A 21,226-nucleotide genomic window follows, 5' to 3' on the forward strand; every position below is an offset into this window, starting at 1 on the left:
GCTGAGAAAGGTTTTGACGTGGGGATTGCTGGACGTGAGGAAGAGCGTTCCCCAGGCCGTGCAAAGTGGAGGCTTTGGTGATTCTGGATGGTCCCAAGGGTCCAGAATTGTCCCTGGGAAAGCTGTCCTCTTTTTCGTTCTCCGGCTGGAAGTAAACAGCTGGCAACCGACTGCCGTACGCAGACGTCCTGGGGGAGCCCGCCGGTTTCATTTGGGACGCACATTGGTGTCTCACCGCAGAGCCCAAATTCCTAACTGGGGGCACACCAGCATGGAATGTAAGGCTGTTTACAACTGCGTAGCCTGAGGCCGTTGGAAGGCCGAACAATCGAGAGCTTTCGAGCGAACAGGGCAGCGCTTGGCCATCGTCGTTGCACGTTCTCGGACCTTAATCAAACGAACGCGTTTACTTCCTGTGGCTCAAACGCAACAGAGGAGTTGGAAGGCATACCCTGCCCTTTGACAGTTGTTACAACGAACGTGAGTGCACAGTGTCTCGTGAAATAAATCCCTAGCACTGTTGAAGCATTCCGTTCACGCATGCTCCTTCGCTCCTATGGCACTCCGAGGTGTTACTGACGGGGGAAATCGGGACTTTTACCTGAGGCCGGGGGAGGCTCACAATTCTTTTGTCGGCGAGCTCCAGAGTGCTCTTGCTGAAGCTCCCAGCAAGGAACTGAGAGCAGCAGGCCTCACACGAGTACACTCAGACGGCTTCGGTCACGAGTAAACTCAGGCCTCTTATGTGAGGCCTTCCGGCAGCAAAGAGAAGGTGGGCGCGAGGAGTGTGCTTCAGGCAGCTTAGGACCCGCAACTGTCTCGTCTACCACGGAGGGGAATAAGGTTTGCCCATGGTCGCCCAGTTTCAAAGCGGAGCTCACGTAGTTATCCTCAGTGGTTTCTGATTACCTCAAGGAAACACACGGGAGGAACAGGGCCCTTCCATGGAGGCCCTTTTGGGCACAGGGACCTCTGCGTGGGATCTAGTGGGTAAGTATGGCAGTACCTTAGATAGGCCTCAGTGACCAAGGCTGTCGTCTGGCTCACGCCTTAGCTGTGTTAAGTGTGGACAGCGTGCTGGTCCTCAGGCTGGGCCCACAGCCTGGCTTTCGCTTCTGTGAGAGTGCTGTCCCGAGTCTCCTCCTGGAGCCAGTCGTCAGCACGGTGCCTTTTGGCACTGCAGTTCTCTTTCAGTCAAGGAGGCCGTGCGACTGGCAGAGGGAGTCTGCGCAGCACTGCCTTCGCGAGGCTCTTTGACGACTGGGGCACTCAACCCAGGCAAGCCAGAGAGCAGTACGTTGCCCTTGCTATGAATGTGAAGAGCTTTCTCCAGGGGCCTGTTTAGGCTAAGGTTCCTCAGAAGCCAGGAGCCGCCGTTCCGGCCCGGAGAGAAGTCATCCTGCGAAATTGGCGAACGAGCTCCTATCCTGTGTGCCCCCAGGAGCGGCGCAGAGTTAAGGCACTCCGTGGTGGAGTATGGCCTCATGGAAACCACTGCACACCCAACTCCCCCGACGTGAAACACTGGAACTTACCTTGAGGCCTGAGGTCACCTTTCGTTCGGCCGGAGCTGAACATGTGGTGCCGTGGGAGGAGTTTCTAGAAAGGGATTGCCAGCACGGTTTTCGCTTTCAGAGAACACGCAGCCTCGGCCCACAACGACAATCCTGCCGTGCAGAGACGTCGGGCCGCTACTGCTGTTCAGGCAGCTTTGAAGCCAAGCGCAAGGCGCCTCCAAACGGGGAGAAAGCGTACTCTCCCCTCCGCGTCCCACGTTCAAGCTGAATGACGCAGCATGTTTCTCGGAAGGCTCTGCCGAGCTATCTAGTACAAGGGAGAGAGTGCCTGCCTCTGCTGAGAAAGGTTTTGACGTGGGGATTGCTGGACGTGAGGAAGAGCGTTCCCCAGGCCGTGCAAAGTTGAGGCTTTGGTGATTCTGGATGGTCCCAAGGGTCCAGAATTGTCCCTGGGAAAGCTGTCCTCTTTTTCGTTCTCCGGCTGGAAGTAAACAGCTGGCAACCGACTGCCGTACGCAGACGTCCTGGGGGAGCCCGCCGGTTTCATTTGGGACGCACATTGGTGTCTCACCGCAGAGCCCAAATTCCTAACTGGGGGCACACCAGCATGGAATGTAAGGCTGTTTACAACTGCGTAGCCTGAGGCCGTTGGAAGGCCGAACAATCGAGAGCTTTCGAGCGAACAGGGCAGCGCTTGGCCATCGTCGTTGCACGTTCTCGGACCTTAATCAAACGAACGCGTTTACTTCCTGTGGCTCAAACGCAACAGAGGAGTTGGAAGGCATACCCTGCCCTTTGACAGTTGTTACAACGAACGTGAGTGCACAGTGTCTCGTGAAATAAATCCCTAGCACTGTTGAAGCATTCCGTTCACGCATGCTCCTTCGCTCCTATGGCACTCCGAGGTGTTACTGACGGGGGAAATCGGGACTTTTACCTGAGGCCGGGGGAGGCTCACAATTCTTTTGTCGGCGAGCTCCAGAGTGCTCTTGCTGAAGCTCCCAGCAAGGAACTGAGAGCAGCAGGCCTCACACGAGTACACTCAGACGGCTTCCGTCACGAGTAAACTCAGGCCTCTTATGTGAGGCCTTCCGGCAGCAAAGAGAAGGTGGGCGCGAGGAGTGTGCTTCAGGCAGCTTAGGACCCGCAACTGTCTCGTCTACCACGGAGGGGAATAAGGTTTGCCCAGGGTCGCCCAGTTTCAAAGCGGAGCTCACGTAGTTATCCTCAGTGGTTTCTGATTACCTCAAGGAAACACACGGGAGGAACAGGGCCCTTCCATGGAGGCCCTTTTGGGCACAGGGACCTCTGCGTGGGATCTAGTGGGTAAGTATGGCAGTACCTTAGATAGGCCTCAGTGACCAAGGCTGTCGTCTGGCTCACGCCTTAGCTGTGTTAAGTGTGGACAGCGTGCTGGTCCTCAGGCTGGGCCCACAGCCTGGCTTTCGCTTCTGTGAGAGTGCTGTCCCGAGTCTCCTCCTGGAGCCAGTCGTCAGCACGGTGCCTTTTGGCACTGCAGTTCTCTTTCAGTCAAGGAGGCCGTGCGACTGGCAGAGGGAGTCTGCGCAGCACTGCCTTCGCGAGGCTCTTTGACGACGGGGGCACTCAACCCAGGCAAGCCAGAGAGCAGTACGTTGCCCTTGCTATGAATGTGAAGAGCTTTCTCCAGGGGCCTGTTTAGGCTAAGGTTCCTCAGAAGCCAGGAGCCGCCGTTCCGGCCCGGAGAGAAGTCATCCTGCGAAATTGGCGAACGAGCTCCTATCCTGTGTGCCCCCAGGAGCGGCGCAGAGTTAAGGCACTCCGTGGTGGAGTATGGCCTCATGGAAACCACTGCACACCCAACTCCCCCGACGTGAAACACTGGAACTTACCTTGAGGCCTGAGGTCACCTTTCGTTCGGCCGGAGCTGAACATGTGGTGCCGTGGGAGGAGTTTCTAGAAAGGGATTGCCAGCACGGTTTTCGCTTTCAGAGAACACGCAGCCTCGGCCCACAACGACAATCCTGCCGTGCAGAGACGTCGGGCCGCTAGTGCTGTTCAGGCAGCTTTGAAGCCAAGCGCAAGGCGCCTCCCAACGGGGAGAAAGCGTACTCTCCCCTCCGCGTCCCACGTTCAAGCTGAATGACGCAGCATGTTTCTCGGAAGGCTCTGCCGAGCTATCTAGTACAAGGGAGAGAGTGCCTGCCTCTGCTGAGAAAGGTTTTGACGTGGGGATTGCTGGACGTGAGGAAGAGCGTTCCCCAGGCCGTGCAAAGTTGAGGCTTTGGTGATTCTGGATGGTCCCAAGGGTCCAGAATTGTCCCTGGGAAAGCTGTCCTCTTTTTCGTTCTCCGGCTGGAAGTAAACAGCTGGCAACCGACTGCCGTACGCAGACGTCCTGGGGGAGCCCGCCGGTTTCATTTGGGACGCACATTGGTGTCTCACCGCAGAGCCCAAATTCCTAACTGGGGGCACACCAGCATGGAATGTAAGGCTGTTTACAACTGCGTAGCCTGAGGCCATTGGAAGGCCGTACAATCGAGAGCTTTCGAGCGAACAGGGCAGCGCTTGGCCATCGTCGTTGCACGTTCTCGGACCTTAATCAAACGAACGCGTTTACTTCCTGTGGCTCAAACGCAACAGAGGAGTTGGAAGGCATACCCTGCCCTTTGACAGTTGTTACAACGAACGTGAGTGCACAGTGTCTCGTGAAATAAATCCCTAGCACTGTTGAAGCATTCCGTTCACGCATGCTCCTTCGCTCCTATGGCACTCCGAGGTGTTACTGACGGGGGAAATCTGGACTTTTACCTGAGGCCGGGGGAGGCTCACAATTCTTTTGTCGGCGAGCTCCAGAGTGCTCTTGCTGAAGCTCCCAGCAAGGAACTGAGAGCAGCAGGCCTCACACGAGTACACTCAGACGGCTTCCGTCACGAGTAAACTCAGGCCTCTTATGTGAGGCCTTCCGGCAGCAAAGAGAAGGTGGGCGCGAGGAGTGTGCTTCAGGCAGCTTAGGACCCGCAACTGTCTCGTCTACCACGGAGGGGAATAAGGTTTTCCCAGGGTCGCCCAGTTTCAAAGCGGAGCTCACGTAGTTATCCTCAGTGGTTTCTGATTACCTCAAGGAAACACACGGGAGGAACAGGGCCCTTCCATGGAGGCCCTTTTGGGCACAGGGACCTCTGCGTGGGATCTAGTGGGTAAGTATGGCAGTACCTTAGATAGGCCTCAGTGACCAAGGCTGTCGTCTGGCTCACGCCTTAGCTGTGTTAAGTGTGGACAGCGTGCTGGTCCTCAGGCTGGGCCCACAGCCTGGCTTTCGCTTCTGTGAGAGTGCTGTCCCGAGTCTCCTCCTGGAGCCAGTCGTCAGCACGGTGCCTTTTGGCACTGCAGTTCTCTTTCAGTCAAGGAGGCCGTGCGACTGGCAGAGGGAGTCTGCGCAGCACTGCCTTCGCGAGGCTCTTTGACGACGGGGGCACTCAACCCAGGCAAGCCAGAGAGCAGTACGTTGCCCTTGCTATGAATGTGAAGAGCTTTCTCCAGGGGCCTGTTTAGGCTAAGGTTCCTCAGAAGCCAGGAGCCGCCGTTCCGGCCCGGAGAGAAGTCATCCTGCGAAATTGGCGAACGAGCTCCTATCCTGTGTGCCCCCAGGAGCGGCGCAGAGTTAAGGCACTCCGTGGTGGAGTATGGCCTCATGGAAACCACTGCACACCCAACTCCCCCGACGTGAAACACTGGAACTTACCTTGAGGCCTGAGGTCACCTTTCGTTCGGCCGGAGCTGAACATGTGGTGCCGTGGGAGGAGTTCCTAGAAAGGGATTGCCAGCACGGTTTTCGCTTTCAGAGAACACGCAGCCTCGGCCCACAACGACAATCCTGCCGTGCAGAGACGTCGGGCCGCTACTGCTGTTCAGGCAGCTTTGAAGCCAAGCGCAAGGCGCCTCCAAACGGGGAGAAAGCGTACTCTCCCCTCCGCGTCCCACGTTCAAGCTGAATGACGCAGCATGTTTCTCGGAAGGCTCTGCCGAGCTATCTAGTACAAGGGAGAGAGTGCCTGCCTCTGCTGAGAAAGGTTTTGACGTGGGGATTGCTGGACGTGAGGAAGAGCGTTCCCCAGGCCGTGCAAAGTTGAGGCTTTGGTGATTCTGGATGGTCCCAAGGGTCCAGAATTGTCCCTGGGAAAGCTGTCCTCTTTTTCGTTCTCCGGCTGGAAGTAAACAGCTGGCAACCGACTGCCGTACGCAGACGTCCTGGGGGAGCCCGCCGGTTTCATTTGGGACGCACATTGGTGTCTCACCGCAGAGCCCAAATTCCTAACTGGGGGCACACCAGCATGGAATGTAAGGCTGTTTACAACTGCGTAGCCTGAGGCCGTTGGAAGGCCGAACAATCGAGAGCTTTCGAGCGAACAGGGCAGCGCTTGGCCATCGTCGTTGCACGTTCTCGGACCTTAATCAAACGAACGCGTTTACTTCCTGTGGCTCAAACGCAACAGAGGAGTTGGAAGGCATACCCTGCCCTTTGACAGTTGTTACAACGAACGTGAGTGCACAGTGTCTCGTGAAATAAATCCCTAGCACTGTTGAAGCATTCCGTTCACGCATGCTCCTTCGCTCCTATGGCACTCCGAGGTGTTACTGACGGGGGAAATCGGGACTTTTACCTGAGGCCGGGGGAGGCTCACAATTCTTTTGTCGGCGAGCTCCAGAGTGCTCTTGCTGAAGCTCCCAGCAAGGAACTGAGAGCAGCAGGCCTCACACGAGTACACTCAGACGGCTTCCGTCACGAGTAAACTCAGGCCTCTTATGTGAGGCCTTCCGGCAGCAAAGAGAAGGTGGGCGCGAGGAGTGTGCTTCAGGCAGCTTAGGACCCGCAACTGTCTCGTCTACCACGGAGGGGAATAAGGTTTGCCCAGGGTCGCCCAGTTTCAAAGCGGAGCTCACGTAGTTATCCTCAGTGGTTTCTGATTACCTCAAGGAAACACACGGGAGGAACAGGGCCCTTCCATGGAGGCCCTTTTGGGCACAGGGACCTCTGCGTGGGATCTAGTGGGTAAGTATGGCAGTACCTTAGATAGGCCTCAGTGACCAAGGCTGTCGTCTGGCTCACGCCTTAGCTGTGTTAAGTGTGGACAGCGTGCTGGTCCTCAGGCTGGGCCCACAGCCTGGCTTTCGCTTCTGTGAGAGTGCTGTCCCGAGTCTCCTCCTGGAGCCAGTCGTCAGCACGGTGCCTTTTGGCACTGCAGTTCTCTTTCAGTCAAGGAGGCCGTGCGACTGGCAGAGGGAGTCTGCGCAGCACTGCCTTCGCGAGGCTCTTTGACGACGGGGGCACTCAACCCAGGCAAGCCAGAGAGCAGTACGTTGCCCTTGCTATGAATGTGAAGAGCTTTCTCCAGGGGCCTGTTTAGGCTAAGGTTCCTCAGAAGCCAGGAGCCGCCGTTCCGGCCCGGAGAGAAGTCATCCTGCGAAATTGGCGAACGAGCTCCTATCCTGTGTGCCCCCAGGAGCGGCGCAGAGTTAAGGCACTCCGTGGTGGAGTATGGCCTCATGGAAACCACTGCACACCCAACTCCCCCGACGTGAAACACTGGAACTTACCTTGAGGCCTGAGGTCACCTTTCGTTCGGCCGGAGCTGAACATGTGGTGCCGTGGGAGGAGTTTCTAGAAAGGGATTGCCAGCACGGTTTTCGCTTTCAGAGAACACGCAGCCTCGGCCCACAACGACAATCCTGCCGTGCAGAGACGTCGGGCCGCTAGTGCTGTTCAGGCAGCTTTGAAGCCAAGCGCAAGGCGCCTCCCAACGGGGAGAAAGCGTACTCTCCCCTCCGCGTCCCACGTTCAAGCTGAATGACGCAGCATGTTTCTCGGAAGGCTCTGCCGAGCTATCTAGTACAAGGGAGAGAGTGCCTGCCTCTGCTGAGAAAGGTTTTGACGTGGGGATTGCTGGACGTGAGGAAGAGCGTTCCCCAGGCCGTGCAAAGTTGAGGCTTTGGTGATTCTGGATGGTCCCAAGGGTCCAGAATTGTCCCTGGGAAAGCTGTCCTCTTTTTCGTTCTCCGGCTGGAAGTAAACAGCTGGCAACCGACTGCCGTACGCAGACGTCCTGGGGGAGCCCGCCGGTTTCATTTGGGACGCACATTGGTGTCTCACCGCAGAGCCCAAATTCCTAACTGGGGGCACACCAGCATGGAATGTAAGGCTGTTTACAACTGCGTAGCCTGAGGCCATTGGAAGGCCGTACAATCGAGAGCTTTCGAGCGAACAGGGCAGCGCTTGGCCATCGTCGTTGCACGTTCTCGGACCTTAATCAAACGAACGCGTTTACTTCCTGTGGCTCAAACGCAACAGAGGAGTTGGAAGGCATACCCTGCCCTTTGACAGTTGTTACAACGAACGTGAGTGCACAGTGTCTCGTGAAATAAATCCCTAGCACTGTTGAAGCATTCCGTTCACGCATGCTCCTTCGCTCCTATGGCACTCCGAGGTGTTACTGACGGGGGAAATCTGGACTTTTACCTGAGGCCGGGGGAGGCTCACAATTCTTTTGTCGGCGAGCTCCAGAGTGCTCTTGCTGAAGCTCCCAGCAAGGAACTGAGAGCAGCAGGCCTCACACGAGTACACTCAGACGGCTTCCGTCACGAGTAAACTCAGGCCTCTTATGTGAGGCCTTCCGGCAGCAAAGAGAAGGTGGGCGCGAGGAGTGTGCTTCAGGCAGCTTAGGACCCGCAACTGTCTCGTCTACCACGGAGGGGAATAAGGTTTTCCCAGGGTCGCCCAGTTTCAAAGCGGAGCTCACGTAGTTATCCTCAGTGGTTTCTGATTACCTCAAGGAAACACACGGGAGGAACAGGGCCCTTCCATGGAGGCCCTTTTGGGCACAGGGACCTCTGCGTGGGATCTAGTGGGTAAGTATGGCAGTACCTTAGATAGGCCTCAGTGACCAAGGCTGTCGTCTGGCTCACGCCTTAGCTGTGTTAAGTGTGGACAGCGTGCTGGTCCTCAGGCTGGGCCCACAGCCTGGCTTTCGCTTCTGTGAGAGTGCTGTCCCGAGTCTCCTCCTGGAGCCAGTCGTCAGCACGGTGCCTTTTGGCACTGCAGTTCTCTTTCAGTCAAGGAGGCCGTGCGACTGGCAGAGGGAGTCTGCGCAGCACTGCCTTCGCGAGGCTCTTTGACGACGGGGGCACTCAACCCAGGCAAGCCAGAGAGCAGTACGTTGCCCTTGCTATGAATGTGAAGAGCTTTCTCCAGGGGCCTGTTTAGGCTAAGGTTCCTCAGAAGCCAGGAGCCGCCGTTCCGGCCCGGAGAGAAGTCATCCTGCGAAATTGGCGAACGAGCTCCTATCCTGTGTGCCCCCAGGAGCGGCGCAGAGTTAAGGCACTCCGTGGTGGAGTATGGCCTCATGGAAACCACTGCACACCCAACTCCCCCGACGTGAAACACTGGAACTTACCTTGAGGCCTGAGGTCACCTTTCGTTCGGCCGGAGCTGAACATGTGGTGCCGTGGGAGGAGTTCCTAGAAAGGGATTGCCAGCACGGTTTTCGCTTTCAGAGAACACGCAGCCTCGGCCCACAACGACAATCCTGCCGTGCAGAGACGTCGGGCCGCTACTGCTGTTCAGGCAGCTTTGAAGCCAAGCGCAAGGCGCCTCCAAACGGGGAGAAAGCGTACTCTCCCCTCCGCGTCCCACGTTCAAGCTGAATGACGCAGCATGTTTCTCGGAAGGCTCTGCCGAGCTATCTAGTACAAGGGAGAGAGTGCCTGCCTCTGCTGAGAAAGGTTTTGACGTGGGGATTGCTGGACGTGAGGAAGAGCGTTCCCCAGGCCGTGCAAAGTTGAGGCTTTGGTGATTCTGGATGGTCCCAAGGGTCCAGAATTGTCCCTGGGAAAGCTGTCCTCTTTTTCGTTCTCCGGCTGGAAGTAAACAGCTGGCAACCGACTGCCGTACGCAGACGTCCTGGGGGAGCCCGCCGGTTTCATTTGGGACGCACATTGGTGTCTCACCGCAGAGCCCAAATTCCTAACTGGGGGCACACCAGCATGGAATGTAAGGCTGTTTACAACTGCGTAGCCTGAGGCCGTTGGAAGGCCGTACAATCGAGAGCTTTCGAGCGAACAGGGCAGCGCTTGGCCATCGTCGTTGCACGTTCTCGGACCTTAATCAAACGAACGCGTTTACTTCCTGTGGCTCAAACGCAACAGAGGAGTTGGAAGGCATACCCTGCCCTTTGACAGTTGTTACAACGAACGTGAGTGCACAGTGTCTCGTGAAATAAATCCCTAGCACTGTTGAAGCATTCCGTTCACGCATGCTCCTTCGCTCCTATGGCACTCCGAGGTGTTACTGACGGGGGAAATCTGGACTTTTACCTGAGGCCGGGGGAGGCTCACAATTCTTTTGTCGGCGAGCTCCAGAGTGCTCTTGCTGAAGCTCCCAGCAAGGAACTGAGAGCAGCAGGCCTCACACGAGTACACTCAGACGGCTTCCGTCACGAGTAAACTCAGGCCTCTTATGTGAGGCCTTCCGGCAGCAAAGAGAAGGTGGGCGCGAGGAGTGTGCTTCAGGCAGCTTAGGACCCGCAACTGTCTCGTCTACCACGGAGGGGAATAAGGTTTTCCCAGGGTCGCCCAGTTTCAAAGCGGAGCTCACGTAGTTATCCTCAGTGGTTTCTGATTACCTCAAGGAAACACACGGGAGGAACAGGGCCCTTCCATGGAGGCCCTTTTGGGCACAGGGACCTCTGCGTGGGATCTAGTGGGTAAGTATGGCAGTACCTTAGATAGGCCTCAGTGACCAAGGCTGTCGTCTGGCTCACGCCTTAGCTGTGTTAAGTGTGGACAGCGTGCTGGTCCTCAGGCTGGGCCCACAGCCTGGCTTTCGCTTCTGTGAGAGTGCTGTCCCGAGTCTCCTCCTGGAGCCAGTCGTCAGCACGGTGCCTTTTGGCACTGCAGTTCTCTTTCAGTCAAGGAGGCCGTGCGACTGGCAGAGGGAGTCTGCGCAGCACTGCCTTCGCGAGGCTCTTTGACGACGGGGGCACTCAACCCAGGCAAGCCAGAGAGCAGTACGTTGCCCTTGCTATGAATGTGAAGAGCTTTCTCCAGGGGCCTGTTTAGGCTAAGGTTCCTCAGAAGCCAGGAGCCGCCGTTCCGGCCCGGAGAGAAGTCATCCTGCGAAATTGGCGAACGAGCTCCTATCCTGTGTGCCCCCAGGAGCGGCGCAGAGTTAAGGCACTCCGTGGTGGAGTATGGCCTCATGGAAACCACTGCACACCCAACTCCCCCGACGTGAAACACTGGAACTTACCTTGAGGCCTGAGGTCACCTTTCGTTCGGCCGGAGCTGAACATGTGGTGCCGTGGGAGGAGTTCCTAGAAAGGGATTGCCAGCACGGTTTTCGCTTTCAGAGAACACGCAGCCTCGGCCCACAACGACAATCCTGCCGTGCAGAGACGTCGGGCCGCTACTGCTGTTCAGGCAGCTTTGAAGCCAAGCGCAAGGCGCCTCCAAACGGGGAGAAAGCGTACTCTCCCCTCCGCGTCCCACGTTCAAGCTGAATGACGCAGCATGTTTCTCGGAAGGCTCTGCCGAGCTATCTAGTACAAGGGAGAGAGTGCCTGCCTCTGCTGAGAAAGGTTTTGACGTGGGGATTGCTGGACGTGAGGAAGAGCGTTCCCCAGGCCGTGCAAAGTTGAGGCTTTGGTGATTCTGGATGGTCCCAAGGGTCCAGAATTGTCCCTGGGAAAGCTGTCCTCTTTTTCGTTCTCCGGCTGGAAGTAAACAGCTGGCAACCGACTGCCGTACGCAGACGTCCTGGGGGAGCCCGCCGGTTTCATTTGGGACGCACATTGGTGTCTCACCGCAGAGCCCAAATTCCTAACTGGGGGCACACCAGCATGGAATGTAAGGCTGTTTACAACTGCGTAGCCTGAGGCCGTTGGAAGGCCGTACAATCGAGAGCTTTCGAGCGAACAGGGCAGCGCTTGGCCATCGTCGTTGCACGTTCTCGGACCTTAATCAAACGAACGCGTTTACTTCCTGTGGCTCAAACGCAACAGAGGAGTTGGAAGGCATACCCTGCCCTTTGACAGTTGTTACAACGAACGTGAGTGCACAGTGTCTCGTGAAATAAATCCCTAGCACTGTTGAAGCATTCCGTTCACGCATGCTCCTTCGCTCCTATGGCACTCCGAGGTGTTACTGACGGGGGAAATCTGGACTTTTACCTGAGGCCGGGGGAGGCTCACAATTCTTTTGTCGGCGAGCTCCAGAGTGCTCTTGCTGAAGCTCCCAGCAAGGAACTGAGAGCAGCAGGCCTCACACGAGTACACTCAGACGGCTTCCGTCACGAGTAAACTCAGGCCTCTTATGTGAGGCCTTCCGGCAGCAAAGAGAAGGTGGGCGCGAGGAGTGTGCTTCAGGCAGCTTAGGACCCGCAACTGTCTCGTCTACCACGGAGGGGAATAAGGTTTTCCCAGGGTCGCCCAGTTTCAAAGCGGAGCTCACGTAGTTATCCTCAGTGGTTTCTGATTACCTCAAGGAAACACACGGGAGGAACAGGGCCCTTCCATGGAGGCCCTTTTGGGCACAGGGACCTCTGCGTGGGATCTAGTGGGTAAGTATGGCAGTACCTTAGATAGGCCTCAGTGACCAAGGCTGTCGTCTGGCTCACGCCTTAGCTGTGTTAAGTGTGGACAGCGTGCTGGTCCTCAGGCTGGGCCCACAGCCTGGCTTTCGCTTCTGTGAGAGTGCTGTCCCGAGTCTCCTCCTGGAGCCAGTCGTCAGCACGGTGCCTTTTGGCACTGCAGTTCTCTTTCAGTCAAGGAGGCCGTGCGACTGGCAGAGGGAGTCTGCGCAGCACTGCCTTCGCGAGGCTCTTTGACGACTGGGGCATTCAACCCAGGCAAGCCAGAGAGCAGTACGTTGCCCTTGCTATGAATGTGAAGAGCTTTCTCCAGGGGCCTGTTTAGGCTAAGGTTCCTCAGAAGCCAGGAGCCGCCGTTCCGGCACGGAGAGAAGTCATCCTGCGAAATTGGCGAACGAGCTCCTATCCTGTGTGCCCCCAGGAGCGGCGCAGAGTTAAGGCACTCCGTGGTGGAGTATGGCCTCATGGAAACCACTGCACACCCAACTCCCCTGACGTGAAACACTGGAACTTACCTTGAGGCCTGAGGTCACCTTTCGTTCGGCCGGAGCTGAACATGTGGTGCCGTGGGAGGAGTTTCTAGAAAGGGATTGCCAGCACGGTTTTCGCTTTCAGAGAACACGCAGCCTCGGCCCACAACGACAATCCTGCCGTGCAGAGACGTCGGGCCGCTACTGCTGTTCAGGCAGCTTTGAAGCCAAGCGCAAGGCGCCTCCAAACGGGGAGAAAGCGTACTCTCCCCTCCGCGTCCCACGTTCAAGCTGAATGACGCAGCATGTTTCTCGGAAGGCTCTGCCGAGCTATCTAGTACAAGGGAGAGAGTGCCTGCCTCTGCTGAGAAAGGTTTTGACGTGGGGATTGCTGGACGTGAGGAAGAGCGTTCCCCAGGCCGTGCAAAGTTGAGGCTTTGGTGATTCTGGATGGTCCCAAGGGTCCAGAATTGTCCCTGGGAAAGCTGTCCTCTTTTTCGTTCTCCGGCTGGAAGTAAACAGCTGGCAACCGACTGCCGTACGCAGACGTCCTGGGGGAGCCCGCCGGTTTCATTTGGGACGCACATTGGTGTCTCACCGCAGAGCCCAAATTCCTAACTGGGGGCACACCAGCATGGAATGTAAGGCTGTTTACAACTGCGTAGCCTGAGGCCGTTGGAAGGCCGAACAATCGAGAGCTTTCGAGCGAACAGGGCAGCGCTTGGCCATCATCGTTGCACGTTCTCGGACCTTAATCAAACGAATGCGTTTACTTCCTGTGGCTCAAACGCAACAGAGGAGTTGGAAGGCATACACTGCCCTTTGACAGTTGTTACAACGAACGTGAGTGCACAGTGTCTCGTGAAATAAATCCCTAGCACTGTTGAAGCATTCCGTTCACGCATGCTCCTTCGCTCCTATGGCACTCCGAGGTGTTACTGACGGGGGAAATCTGGACTTTTACCTGAGGCCGGGGGAGGCTCACAATTCTTTTGTCGGCGAGCTCCAGAGTGCTCTTGCTGAAGCTCCCAGCAAGGAACTGAGAGCAGCAGGCCTCACACGAGTACACTCAGACGGCTTCGGTCACGAGTAAACTCAGGCCTCTTATGTGAGGCCTTCCGGCAGCAAAGAGAAGGTGGGCGCGAGGAGTGTGCTTCAGGCAGCTTAGGACCCGCAACTGTCTCGTCTACCACGGAGGGGAATAAGGTTTGCCCAGGGTCGCCCAGTTTCAAAGCGGAGCTCACGTAGTTATCCTCAGTGGTTTCTGATTACCTCAAGGAAACACACGGGAGGAACAGGGCCCTTCCATGGAGGCCCTTTTGGGCACAGGGACCTCTGCGTGGGATCTAGTGGGTAAGTATGGCAGTACCTTAGATAGGCCTCAGTGACCAAGGCTGTCGTCTGGCTCACGCCTTAGCTGTGTTAAGTGTGGACAGCGTGCTGGTCCTCAGGCTGGGCCCACAGCCTGGCTTTCGCTTCTGTGAGAGTGCTGTCCCGAGTCTCCTCCTGGAGCCAGTCGTCAGCACGGTGCCTTTTGGCACTGCAGTTCTCTTTCAGTCAAGGAGGCCGTGCGACTGGCAGAGGGAGTCTGCGCAGCACTGCCTTCGTGAGGCTCTTTGACGACTGGGGCACTCAACCCAGGCAAGCCAGAGAGCAGTACGTTGCCCTTGCTGTGAATGTGAAGAGCTTTCTCCAGGGGCCTGTTTAGGCTAAGGTTCCTCAGAAGCCAGGAGCCGCCGTTCCGGCACGGAGAGAAGTCATCCTGCGAAATTGGCGAACGAGCTCCTATCCTGTGTGCCCCCAGGAGCGGCGCAGAGTTAAGGCACTCCGTGGTGGAGTATGGCCTCATGGAAACCACTGCACACCCAACTCCCCCGACGTGAAACACTGGAACTTACCTTGAGGCCTGAGGTCACCTTTCGTTCGGCCGGAGCTGAACATGTGGTGCCGTGGGAGGAGTTTCTAGAAAGGGATTGCCAGCACGGTTTTCGCTTTCAGAGAACACGCAGCCTCGGCCCACAACGACAATCCTGCCGTGCAGAGACGTCGGGCCGCTACTGCTGTTCAGGCAGCTTTGAAGCCAAGCGCAAGGCGCCTCCAAACGGGGAGAAAGCGTACTCTCCCCTCCGCGTCCCACGTTCAAGCTGAATGACGCAGCATGTTTCTCGGAAGGCTCTGCCGAGCTATCTAGTACAAGGGAGAGAGTGCCTGCCTCTGCTGAGAAAGGTTTTGACGTGGGGATTGCTGGACGTGAGGAAGAGCGTTCCCCAGGCCGTGCAAAGTTGAGGCTTTGGTGATTCTGGATGGTCCCAAGGGTCCAGAATTGTCCCTGGGAAAGCTGTCCTCTTTTTCGTTCTCCGGCTGGAAGTAAACAGCTGGCAACCGACTGCCGTACGCAGACGTCCTGGGGGAGCCCGCCGGTTTCATTTGGGACGCACATTGGTGTCTCACCGCAGAGCCCAAATTCCTAACTGGGGGCACACCAGCATGGAATGTAAGGCTGTTTACAACTGCGTAGCCTGAGGCCGTTGGAAGGCCGAACAATCGAGAGCTTTCGAGCGAACAGGGCAGCGCTTGGCCATCGTCGTTGCACGTTCTCGGACCTTAATCAAACGAACGCGTTTACTTCCTGTGGCTCAAACGCAACAGAGGAGTTGGAAGGCATACCCTGCCCTTTGACAGTTGTTACAACGAACGTGAGTGCACAGTGTCTCGTGAAATAAATCCCTAGCACTGTTGAAGCATTCCGTTCACGCATGCTCCTTCGCTCCTATGGCACTCCGAGGTGTTACTGACGGGGGAAATCGGGACTTTTACCTGAGGCCGGGGGAGGCTCACAATTCTTTTGTCGGCGAGCTCCAGAGTGCTCTTGCTGAAGCTCCCAGCAAGGAACTGAGAGCAGCAGGCCTCACACGAGTACACTCAGACGGCTTCCGTCACGAGTAAACTCAGGCCTCTTATGTGAGGCCTTCCGGCAGCAAAGAGAAGGTGGGCGCGAGGAGTGTGCTTCAGGCAGCTTAGGACCCGCAACTGTCTCGTCTACCACGGAGGGGAATAAGGTTTGCCCAGGGTCGCCCAGTTTCAAAGCGGAGCTCACGTAGTTATCCTCAGTGGTTTCTGATTACCTCAAGGAAACACACGGGAGGAACAGGGCCCTTCCATGGAGGCCCTTTTGGGCACAGGGACCTCTGCGTGGGATCTAGTGGGTAAGTATGGCAGTACCTTAGATAGGCCTCAGTGACCAAGGCTGTCGTCTGGCTCACGCCTTAGCTGTGTTAAGTGTGGACAGCGTGCTGGTCCTCAGGCTGGGCCCACAGCCTGGCTTTCGCTTCTGTGAGAGTGCTGTCCCGAGTCTCCTCCTGGAGCCAGTCGTCAGCACGGTGCCTTTTGGCACTGCAGTTCTCTTTCAGTCAAGGAGGCCGTGCGACTGGCAGAGGGAGTCTGCGCAGCACTGCCTTCGTGAGGCTCTTTGACGACTGGGGCACTCAACCCAGGCAAGCCAGAGAGCAGTACGTTGCCCTTGCTATGAATGTGAAGAGCTTTCTCCAGGGGCCTGTTTAGGCTAAGGTTCCTCAGAAGCCAGGAGCCGCCGTTCCGGCACGGAGAGAAGTCATCCTGCGAAATTGGCGAACGAGCTCCTATCCTGTGTGCCCCCAGGAGCGGCGCAGAGTTAAGGCACTCCGTGGTGGAGTATGGCCTCATGGAAACCACTGCACACCCAACTCCCCCGACGTGAAACACTGGAACTTACCTTGAGGCCTGAGGTCACCTTTCGTTCGGCCGGAGCTGAACATGTGGTGCCGTGGGAGGAGTTTCTAGAAAGGGATTGCCAGCACGGTTTTCGCTTTCAGAGAACACGCAGCCTCGGCCCACAACGACAATCCTGCCGTGCAGAGACGTCGGGCCGCTACTGCTGTTCAGGCAGCTTTGAAGCCAAGCGCAAGGCGCCTCCAAACGGGGAGAAAGCGTACTCTCCCCTCCGCGTCCCACGTTCAAGCTGAATGACGCAGCATGTTTCTCGGAAGGCTCTGCCGAGCTATCTAGTACAAGGGAGAGAGTGCCTGCCTCTGCTGAGAAAGGTTTTGACGTGGGGATTGCTGGACGTGAGGAAGAGCGTTCCCCAGGCCGTGCAAAGTTGAGGCTTTGGTGATTCTGGATGGTCCCAAGGGTCCAGAATTGTCCCTGGGAAAGCTGTCCTCTTTTTCGTTCTCCGGCTGGAAGTAAACAGCTGGCAACCGACTGCCGTACGCAGACGTCCTGGGGGAGCCCGCCGGTTTCATTTGGGACGCACATTGGTGTCTCACCGCAGAGCCCAAATTCCTAACTGGGGGCACACCAGCATGGAATGTAAGGCTGTTTACAACTGCGTAGCCTGAGGCCGTTGGAAGGCCGAACAATCGAGAGCTTTCGAGCGAACAGGGCAGCGCTTGGCCATCGTCGTTGCACGTTCTCGGACCTTAATCAAACGAACGCGTTTACTTCCTGTGGCTCAAACGCAACAGAGGAGTTGGAAGGCATACCCTGCCCTTTGACAGTTGTTACAACGAACGTGAGTGCACAGTGTCTCGTGAAATAAATCCCTAGCACTGTTGAAGCATTCCGTTCACGCATGCTCCTTCGCTCCTATGGCACTCCGAGGTGTTACTGACGGGGGAAATCGGGACTTTTACCTGAGGCCGGGGGAGGCTCACAATTCTTTTGTCGGCGAGCTCCAGAGTGCTCTTGCTGAAGCTCCCAGCAAGGAACTGAGAGCAGCAGGCCTCACACGAGTACACTCAGACGGCTTCCGTCACGAGTAAACTCAGGCCTCTTATGTGAGGCCTTCCGGCAGCAAAGAGAAGGTGGGCGCGAGGAGTGTGCTTCAGGCAGCTTAGGACCCGCAACTGTCTCGTCTACCACGGAGGGGAATAAGGTTTGCCCAGGGTCGCCCAGTTTCAAAGCGGAGCTCACGTAGTTATCCTCAGTGGTTTCTGATTACCTCAAGGAAACACACGGGAGGAACAGGGCCCTTCCATGGAGGCCCTTTTGGGCACAGGGACCTCTGCGTGGGATCTAGTGGGTAAGTATGGCAGTACCTTAGATAGGCCTCAGTGACCAAGGCTGTCGTCTGGCTCACGCCTTAGCTGTGTTAAGTGTGGACAGCGTGCTGGTCCTCAGGCTGGGCCCACAGCCTGGCTTTCGCTTCTGTGAGAGTGCTGTCCCGAGTCTCCTCCTGGAGCCAGTCGTCAGCACGGTGCCTTTTGGCACTGCAGTTCTCTTTCAGTCAAGGAGGCCGTGCGACTGGCAGAGGGAGTCTGCGCAGCACTGCCTTCGCGAGGCTCTTTGACGACTGGGGCACTCAACCCAGGCAAGCCAGAGAGCAGTACGTTGCCCTTGCTATGAATGTGAAGAGCTTTCTCCAGGGGCCTGTTTAGGCTAAGGTTCCTCAGAAGCCAGGAGCCGCCGTTCCGGCACGGAGAGAAGTCATCCTGCGAAATTGGCGAACGAGCTCCTATCCTGTGTGCCCCCAGGAGCGGCGCAGAGTTAAGGCACTCCGTGGTGGAGTATGGCCTCATGGAAACCACTGCACACCCAACTCCCCCGACGTGAAACACTGGAACTTACCTTGAGGCCTGAGGTCACCTTTCGTTCGGCCGGAGCTGAACATGTGGTGCCGTGGGAGGAGTTCCTAGAAAGGGATTGCCAGCACGGTTTTCGCTTTCAGAGAACACGCAGCCTCGGCCCACAACGACAATCCTGCCGTGCAGAGACGTCGGGCCGCTAGTGCTGTTCAGGCAGCTTTGAAGCCAAGCGCAAGGCGCCTCCAAACGGGGAGAAAGCGTACTCTCCCCTCCGCGTCCCACGTTCAAGCTGAATGACGCAGCATGTTTCTCGGAAGGCTCTGCCGAGCTATCTAGTACAAGGGAGAGAGTGCCTGCCTCTGCTGAGAAAGGTTTTGACGTGGGGATTGCTGGACGTGAGGAAGAGCGTTCCCCAGGCCGTGCAAAGTTGAGGCTTTGGTGATTCTGGATGGTCCCAAGGGTCCAGAATTGTCCCTGGGAAAGCTGTCCTCTTTTTCGTTCTCCGGCTGGAAGTAAACAGCTGGCAACCGACTGCCGTACGCAGACGTCCTGGGGGAGCCCGCCGGTTTCATTTGGGACGCACATTGGTGTCTCACCGCAGAGCCCAAATTCCTAACTGGGGGCACACCAGCATGGAATGTAAGGCTGTTTACAACTGCGTAGCCTGAGGCCGTTGGAAGGCCGAACAATCGAGAGCTTTCGAGCGAACAGGGCAGCGCTTGGCCATCGTCGTTGCACGTTCTCGGACCTTAATCAAACGAACGCGTTTACTTCCTGTGGCTCAAACGCAACAGAGGAGTTGGAAGGCATACCCTGCCCTTTGACAGTTGTTACAACGAACGTGAGTGCACAGTGTCTCGTGAAATAAATCCCTAGCACTGTTGAAGCATTCCGTTCACGCATGCTCCTTCGCTCCTATGGCACTCCGAGGTGTTACTGACGGGGGAAATCGGGACTTTTACCTGAGGCCGGGGGAGGCTCACAATTCTTTTGTCGGCGAGCTCCAGAGTGCTCTTGCTGAAGCTCCCAGCAAGGAACTGAGAGCAGCAGGCCTCACACGAGTACACTCAGACGGCTTCCGTCACGAGTAAACTCAGGCCTCTTATGTGAGGCCTTCCGGCAGCAAAGAGAAGGTGGGCGCGAGGAGTGTGCTTCAGGCAGCTTAGGACCCGCAACTGTCTCGTCTACCACGGAGGGGAATAAGGTTTGCCCAGGGTCGCCCAGTTTCAAAGCGGAGCTCACGTAGTTATCCTCAGTGGTTTCTGATTACCTCAAGGAAACACACGGGAGGAACAGGGCCCTTCCATGGAGGCCCTTTTGGGCACAGGGACCTCTGCGTGGGATCTAGTGGGTAAGTATGGCAGTACCTTAGATAGGCCTCAGTGACCAAGGCTGTCGTCTGGCTCACGCCTTAGCTGTGTTAAGTGTGGACAGCGTGCTGGTCCTCAGGCTGGGCCCACAGCCTGGCTTTCGCTTCTGTGAGAGTGCTGTCCCGAGTCTCCTCCTGGAGCCAGTCGTCAGCACGGTGCCTTTTGGCACTGCAGTTCTCTTTCAGTCAAGGAGGCCGTGCGACTGGCAGAGGGAGTCTGCGCAGCACTGCCTTCGCGAGGCTCTTTGACGACTGGGGCACTCAACCCAGGCAAGCCAGAGAGCAGTACGTTGCCCTTGCTATGAATGTGAAGAGCTTTCTCCAGGGGCCTGTTTAGGCTAAGGTTCCTCAGAAGCCAGGAGCCGCCGTTCCGGCACGGAGAGAAGTCATCCTGCGAAATTGGCGAACGAGCTCCTATCCTGTGTGCCCCCAGGAGCGGCGCAGAGTTAAGGCACTCCGTGGTGGAGTATGGCCTCATGGAAACCACTGCACACCCAACTCCCCCGACGTGAAACACTGGAACTTACCTTGAGGCCTGAGGTCACCTTTCGTTCGGCCGGAGCTGAACATGTGGTGCCGTGGGAGGAGTTCCTAGAAAGGGATTGCCAGCACGGTTTTCGCTTTCAGAGAACACGCAGCCTCGGCCCACAACGACAATCCTGCCGTGCAGAGACGTCGGGCCGCTAGTGCTGTTCAGGCAGCTTTGAAGCCAAGCGCAAGGCGCCTCCAAACGGGGAGAAAGCGTACTCTCCCCTCCGCGTCCCACGTTCAAGCTGAATGACGCAGCATGTTTCTCGGAAGGCTCTGCCGAGCTATCTAGTACAAGGGAGAGAGTGCCTGCCTCTGCTGAGAAAGGTTTTGACGTGGGGATTGCTGGACGTGAGGAAGAGCGTTCCCCAGGCCGTGCAAAGTTGAGGCTTTGGTGATTCTGGATGGTCCCAAGGGTCCAGAATTGTCCCTGGGAAAGCTGTCCTCTTTTTCGTTCTCCGGCTGGAAGTAAACAGCTGGCAACCGACTGCCGTACGCAGACGTCCTCGGGGAGCCCGCCGGTTTCATTTGGGACGCACATTGGTGTCTCACCGCAGAGCCCAAATTCCTAACTGGGGGCACACCAGCATGGAATGTAAGGCTGTTTACAACTGCGTAGCCTGAGGCCATTGGAAGGCCGTACAATCGAGAGCTTTCGAGCGAACAGGGCAGCGCTTGGCCATCGTCGTTGCACGTTCTCGGACCTTAATCAAACGAACGCGTTTACTTCCTGTGGCTCAAACGCAACAGAGGAGTTGGAAGGCATACCCTGCCCTTTGACAGTTGTTACAACGAACGTGAGTGCACAGTGTCTCGTGAAATAAATCCCTAGCACTGTTGAAGCATTCCGTTCACGCATGCTCCTTCGCTCCTATGGCACTCCGAGGTGTTACTGACGGGGGAAATCTGGACTTTTACCTGAGGCCGGGGGAGGCTCACAATTCTTTTGTCGGCGAGCTCCAGAGTGCTCTTGCTGAAGCTCCCAGCAAGGAACTGAGAGCAGCAGGCCTCACACGAGTACACTCAGACGGCTTCCGTCACGAGTAAACTCAGGCCTCTTATGTGAGGCCTTCCGGCAGCAAAGAGAAGGTGGGCGCGAGGAGTGTGCTTCAGGCAGCTTAGGACCCGCAACTGTCTCGTCTACCACGGAGGGGAATAAG

Source organism: Globicephala melas, chromosome 19 (genome assembly GCF_963455315.2).
Source record: "Globicephala melas chromosome 19, mGloMel1.2, whole genome shotgun sequence".
Lineage (NCBI taxonomy): Eukaryota > Metazoa > Chordata > Mammalia > Artiodactyla > Delphinidae > Globicephala > Globicephala melas.